The 7154-nt window shown below is 47.1% G+C and overlaps 1 non-coding gene across 1 annotated transcript; it reads left to right on the forward strand.

The window, feature by feature from the left end:
• The first annotated feature begins 722 nt into the window (after window positions 1–722).
• On the forward strand, window positions 723–795 carry TRNAK-CUU (transfer RNA lysine (anticodon CUU)). The gene has a single exon. It is a non-coding gene; the product is annotated as a tRNA-Lys (tRNA).
• Window positions 796–7154: the final 6359 nt, after the last annotated feature.

Raw genomic sequence — 7154 nt, forward strand, 5'->3', positions numbered from 1 at the left:
GCGTTTTCTACTGCTAGCTGCTTCAGTAATTCTTCTTGTGTGGTGATGTTGTCTGTCTGCTTATCTAGAGTGGCTTTTAGCTTAGCCAGAAACTTGATTAAAGGTTCATCAGCTCCCTGTCTTATATTAACAAATGAAGTTGTAGAGACACCTTTGACTGGCACTTTACGAAAAGCCCATAAAGTGAGTTTCTTTGACTGTTGAAGAGCTTCCTCAGGCAATCAAGCTTGTCTAGAGGTAGTAAGACAGAGTAAAAATTCATTTTGAATTAGGTGAAGTGTCTAGGAGAGATGAAAAGTCTGTGAGGCCAAAGCTGAAGGGAAAAACTGCGGGCAGAGATAGTGAGGAGACAGAAAAAACCAGAAACGACCACAAGGTCAATCTGCCCCCGACCTAGGAATTCTTTTGATAAAGAGGAACTGGCGATAAATGTCACACGGAATGAATATGTATGAACCTATTGTGAAACTGTATGCATATGTATTTGGAAGGGGAGATAAAAGGAGACCTGAAATCCTCAGAGGTGCGCATGCCTTTTGAGGAGAATTTTCTCCTCATGTGTCCGGGGCTGTAATAAAACATACCGAGCTGTACAACTTTTATAAAGTTGTGAAGTTTCTTCTTTTCTCCACAAAACATTCTGGCGAGCCAGCTAGGAGGAAGAGATACCTTCCATCTCTGTCTCTGTCCCTGCAGGGGACAAATACCTGGACAAATACTGAGCCCGGATAGCTCAGTCGGTAGAGCATGAGACTCTTAATCTCAGGGTCGTGAGTTCGAGCCCCATGTTGGGCGCCAATACATGTATTTGTCCAGGTTCAGAGCAACTTTGGGGAAGAATCCCCCAAAGGAGCTCCGGTGGGAAAAGCGGATCCAATCGGCCCCTCCCCCCAACTGGTCTGGGAGGGAAAAAATACCTCCTTGGAGAAAGGTGGAAAAAAACTGTTTATTAAACAATAAAACCAAAACAATATCAAAACAATGAGACCCCTTGCCACTCTAAAAGAGATGACAAACTGAGAAAACCCCGGATTGAAGCTCAGCTCACTCAGTCTCTGATCAGCCCCTGCGGTGCTGGAATTGTCGCAGGCCAGGCCTGGCCCGATGGGCCACAGCTGCAGCTGCCGGTGCTCTCCTGGGTGTTCAGTCCAGAGCAGTTTTAAGAGGTCCCAAGAAAAAGGAAAAAAAAACAGTACAGGGAACTTCTTTGCCTCAGCTAGCTAAAAACTAACTAAAAAAGCAAAAGAAGAGCTCTCTGCCCACTGTCTGTCCGCAGACAACACAGTCAGGAGCAGGAATGTGGAGGAGTGAGTGCAGTGTCTGAAAACAAACTGCGCGCTTCTTCTCTCCCCCCCTTCACTCTCTGTAACACTCTTAAAGGTACAAAGCTTATTATTATTCAACATAAACAGAATGAGACTATTGGGGACAAAAGCATCATATAGTCAACCCAGGACACCCCTAAAGAAAGAGGATAGAAAAGGAATCAGCCCAATAATTGAAAATTTTCTGTGGTTAGGGTTACTGAAAGAATGCCAATTTGATTTCAATACTCCTATTTTACCTGTTCGGAAATCTGATGGGTCATATCGGATAGTACAGGATTTGAGGGCTGTCAATAAAAAACCAGAAGATTTGTATCCGGTGGTAGCCAATCCATATACTTTATTAACTTGTCTAACACCTGAGTTAACCTGGTTTACTGTTCTAGATCTAAAAGATGCCTTCTTTTGCCTCCCCATCCATGAAGCCAGCCAGAAAATTTTTGCATTCGAATGGGAAAGCCCTAAAAGTGGGCGCAAAACCCAGCTCACATAGACCAGATTACCTCAGGGCTGGAAAAATTCCCCCACTCTGTTCGGGGAGCAACTCGCAAAAGATCTGGAGTCCTGGGAAGCTCCACAGGAAGAAGGAAGGCTTTTTCAGTATGTGGATGATCTTCTAGTGGCCACTCAGACGAGGGAAGCATGTGTGGCCTGGACAGTAAGCCTTTTGAATTTCCTAGGACTCCAAGAATACAGAGTATCAAAGAAAAAGGCACAGGTAGTGAAACAGAGAGTAATCTACCTGGGGTACGAGGTGAGTGCTGGGCAACGGACTTTAGGGCAGGATCGCAAGGAGGCCATATGCCAAACCCCAAAACCCCAGACAATAAAAGAACTCCGAACCTTCTTAGGCATGGCAGGATCGTGCCGGCTGTGGGTTTATAATTATGGACTGCTTGTCAGACCCCTCTCTGCTCTTATTGCCAATGGAAGCAGAGATCTCCAGTGGACAAAAGAAGCCACACGGGTCTTTCACCAGCTCAAGAATGCTCTCATGTCAGCTCCAGCTTTGGGACTTCCAGATGTAAGTGAACCATTCTTCCTATTTTCCCATGAAAGACAGGGAATTGCCCTGGGAATACTGGCTCAGGACTTCAGTCCATACTGAAGGGCAGTTGCTTACTTCTCTAAGCAACTAGATGCAACAGCCAAAGGATGGCCAGGTTGCCTCAGAGCTGTAGCAGCAGTTGTGCTGAATATTCAAGAGGCATGCAAGTTTACCCTGGGACAAAAATGACTGTGCTAGTGTCCCACACAGTGTCCACAGTACTGGAAGTGAAGGGTGGCCACTGGCTTTCACCACAGAGGTTTCTGAAATACCAGGCCATCATGGTAGAGCAAGATGATGTAGAGATCGTGGTGACAAATATTGTCAACCCAGCTTCCTTTCTCAGTGGAAATCAAGGAGAAGCAGTACACCATGATAGCCTGGAGACCATTGAAGCTACCTACTCCAGCCGCCCAGACTTGAAGGACTATTACAGCATCCTGAGTGGGTCGCTGGAGGTGAAAGAGAGACGGTGAATCTTGTTTCTTGATCAGAAGGCTGGATGTATTGATATATGATATATTATACATTATTACTATACTAAATAGAAATAAAAAGAGATGTTGCAGAGGCTGCTAGCTAGGCTAAGAATAGAAAGAAAGAATCTATATCAAAGTTGTGTCCAGGGACTCGGTCCCCAGCTTGTTTCTGTGATTGGCCTTTAATCATAAACATGTGCTTGTTTATAACATGAGACCAATCAGGTGCATCCTATTGCATTCCACAGCAGCTGATAACAATTGTTTACATTCTCTTCTGAGGCCTCTGCCTTCCAGAAGATGCAGAAATCTGAAAGAAAGGATTTCTGTGAAAAAATGTCTGCGACATCTCACCTTTCTAAATTGTATAAATTAAAAGAAAAATGCTGATGTGAAATGAACAGGAAATTTCTTCACCTGTAAAATATACAATACTAACAAATCACTAAAACAATCCTACAATCTAAGAAAAATGCAAAAAACAATGCAAAGAAAATTCAAGTCCATGCAGCTGAGTTTCAGGAACAGTCCATCAGCTGAAGTTGTTTCTTTTGGGATGTGTGAGAATCCTTTTTGGTCCTGAAAACAGCATAACACAATTTTAAACAATTTCAAACAATTTGAACAATTTTGGAATGTCCTTTTCTGGCCCTTCAATGCTTCAGTGCTTTAGAGCTGCTGCCCGCTATTTTCAATCTTTTATATTTAATTTAAAATTCTTTTTTTTTTTTTTTGATCGAAAAGCACAAAAGCAGCAGGCGAACAGAGCAGTGCCAGAGAAGGAAAGGCCCTGGGGGCCCTGGCCCATGCTGGACCAGGAATCCCAAAACTGGCCCACAAAGGGGGACCAGGACTGATAGGAGGAACCAGAATTCCCAGAAACATCAGGAGGCCACGCAGTGGGCCCGGCCCAGAAACTTCCTGAGCCCAACGGCCCAGGCCAAACCCATGAAGCAGGCTCTGCATTCCCACAGGCCTGAACCCTGCTGCCAGCACAATGGCAGCACCGGTAGTGAGATGCTTCCTTTCCCCAAAACCACTGAGGCATGCCAGCAGCAGGGAAATAGAAGCCTTCCCCAGAAATCCCATCTAGGGTCTGGAGATGTTTGTTCCCCACAGTAAACCAGCTATGGTCTCCTCCAGCTGTGCCCTCTCCCTCTGAAATGCATCGGGTTTGTCTCTCATCCGCCCCGCGGCATCATCCACACCCCCTCCGGGCTGGGGATCAGAGGCAGGGCTCTCGGAATGCACCTGCCCCCCCATGCCACTAGAACGCAAGAGAGGCGGCAGAGATGGGAGCCGCCATGGGACCATCCCGGAAAAACCACCCCCCAAACCGCCGAGAATGCTGATCTTAAAAACAGGCAGCTGGACTGCCCCCAGAGTCAGCTGGCGGGCAGCCCCCACTCCACGGAAGGAGAGACCAGCCTCCGGGGCCGCTGCTAGGACAGCCGGTCCAGGATGGTCCGGGCTCGAACAAGCCACCGGTTCCAAGGCAGTCTCTGACGCCGACACGTAGGGCTGAGCCTCCGACAACGGCAGAGCTGCTGGGACGGCCAGTGGAATCAGTGGGGGGGAAGCCGGAACTGGGAAGGGGATCACGCTGGGTGTAAGAACAGCCACGAGCTGCCCCGAGGTTCCCGCAGGTTCGGGACCGTCTTCCACACCATCCTGAACAGGGACTGTCTCGGCTTGAGGTGGTGAGGAGGCCGATGGAAGCGGCGGAGGAGCTGAAGGGGCCAATGAGATCTCCTCCTCCGCTGAGCCGGAAGCTGTAGACACGGCTTCGTTGTTGCCTAGCAACTCAGCAGGGACCGGCAGTGCTGTCTCTACAGCCTGTGAAGCCGTGGGCGGGACCGCCTGGAGAGGCCGAGACGGGATCGCCTGGAGTGACGGCGCTGGCAGGGCTGAAGAGGCCTCAGAGACCGGTGCCGCCCCCATGTCTGAAGGAGGAGGAGTCTGAGAGACCGGCTGTGGCAGCACCGTCCACTCCCATCCCCCCTGCGGGGGAGAAGGCGAGGAAGGAGAAGGCTCGGGAGAAAGAGTAAAAAAAACTTTGTTGCGTGGCGCAGCTTCAGCCCCCCCCGCCGCGAAGCAAGGGGGGGCTGGGAAGCAGAATGTCATCCCCCACCGGGTCTTCTGCCAGGGACGGTGGAAACGGAGCCTGCCCATAGCAGTTAGAAATCCATTGAAAGGCGGCTGCTCTGCGTTTCAGCACTGGGAAGAGCTTTATAAATGCTGGGTAGATAGAAGGCAAAAGACGTCCCTGACTGTAGATGAACTGGAAAATAGAGTCCATGCACTCCCAGACAAAAACATCCAAAGCGTACAGGACATCAGTAAAGAACCTAAAAAGCTTTGCCCATCGAAAGAACTCATAGAGATCTGTTTTTTCCAAAAAAATTCCGTCTTCTCTACACCAGTGTTGCCAGAGGGCAATAAAATTCTCCTCTGAAGGGGAGAACTGAATCTCTTCCGGCAAGGCATGTGTCTGCCATACGAAAAGCCACAAGCTACGAAGGGCTGGTTCATCAGGAATAGAAAAGTCAACAGTACCTTTTGAAAGAGTCCAGCTTGCTCTGGCCAGCTCCACGGGTCTGCCGCTCTTTTCTATCATCTTTCCTGAAGGTTTTCCAGAAGAAGGTTCTCTTTGTCAAGAGAGGTCAGCCTTGGCTGTGAACTCTGTCCAAATCAGGATCTTCAGTTCTTCAGCTCCTGGCTTGAATCCACTTCTGTGGTCACTTCAAAGTAACCATCACAAGCTACACATACAGGATTTTTATCCAGTGCAGCAATTTTGCTCCTCTGGTCTTATCAAATTAATTTTTGCTCTGACACGAGGGGTCATGTGGAGAGTTTAGTTCAGGCATGGCTTAAAGAAAAAGGCCATGAAGCCATGCAATTGAGAGAAAAGTAACAGGTAGTTGTGAAGCAGCTCCAAAAGCAGTTCCCAGCCTGATTTCTATAAACAATTAGATTCTCTCAGGCATCACTTTATAAACAATAAGGTTCTCAGGCAGTCTTCCCATAACAAGTGAAACACCTTCTCTGGGAAAAGATGGCACCCTGGGAACAGATATGGAAGTTTTGGGAACCTCTCATATCACAGTGGGAACACTGGTTTTATTTTGTGTAAACAATCAACGGTATTGTAAAACAAAAGGAGTGGTTAGAGTTTTCTCTGTTAGCCTATCATGAACCTGGATTTTGGAATATGCATGAAGTTCGTTAACACTATTATTTAAACTGGCTGATCGATCAATAAACTTGAGTTCGATGCATCAAAAGATGGTCGTTCTCCCCTCACTTCAACAGGGTCACCAGATATTACAGCATCCTGAGTGGGTCGCTGGAGGTGAGAGAGAGACGGTGAAACTTGTTTCTTGATCAGAAGGCTGGATTTATTGATATATGATATATTATACATTATTACTATACTAAATAGAATAAAGAGAGAAGTTTGCAGTGCTGCTAGGCTAAGAATAGAAAGAATCTATATCAAAGTTGTGTCCAGGGACTCGGTCCCCAGCTTGTTTCTGTGATTGGCCTTAATCATAAACATGTGCTTGTTTATAACATGAGACCAATCAGGTGCATCCTATTGCATTCCACAGCAGCTGATAACAATTGTTTACATTCTCTTCTGAGGCCTCTGCCTTCCAGAAGATGCAGAAATCTGAAAGAAAGGATTTCTGTGAAAAAATGTCTGTGACAAAGGACACTCCTCTGGACGATGCAGAGACCTGGTTCACTGACAGGAGTAGCTACATTGCCAATGGAAAGCGACATGCTGGGTATGCAGTGACCACCTGCAGAGAGGTAATCGAATCTGGACCCTTACCAACAGGGACCTCTGCGCAGAAGGCTGAGATAAATACATTGACCCGTGCCTTGGAAATGGCAAAAGGGAGGAGAATAAACATCTACACAGACTCGAGGTATGCATTCAGAGTCATACATGCACATGGGGCCATCTGGAAAGAGAGGGGACTGCTGACCTCACAGGGAAAGAACATCAAACATGCACAAGAGATAATCCAGCTGCTGGAAGCAGTTCAGCTGCCTGAAAAGGTAGCAATTATGCACATTAAGGAACACCAAAGAGTGAGCTCAGAATTGGAAGAAGGAAATGAGCTGGTGGATAGAGAGGCAAAAGAAGCAGCAAAAGGTGAGGTAGCTGCTGAAGGAGTCCTTATTCCAGATGGACAAATTTCCCTTGAAGGTAAGCCAGAATATAATAAGAGAGATAGGAAATTATTGAAGATCAAAAAGGGACGTATAACAAAGAAGGGTGGGCTACCA

This window comes from Melospiza georgiana, chromosome W, assembly GCF_028018845.1.
Source record: "Melospiza georgiana isolate bMelGeo1 chromosome W, bMelGeo1.pri, whole genome shotgun sequence".
Lineage (NCBI taxonomy): Eukaryota > Metazoa > Chordata > Aves > Passeriformes > Passerellidae > Melospiza > Melospiza georgiana.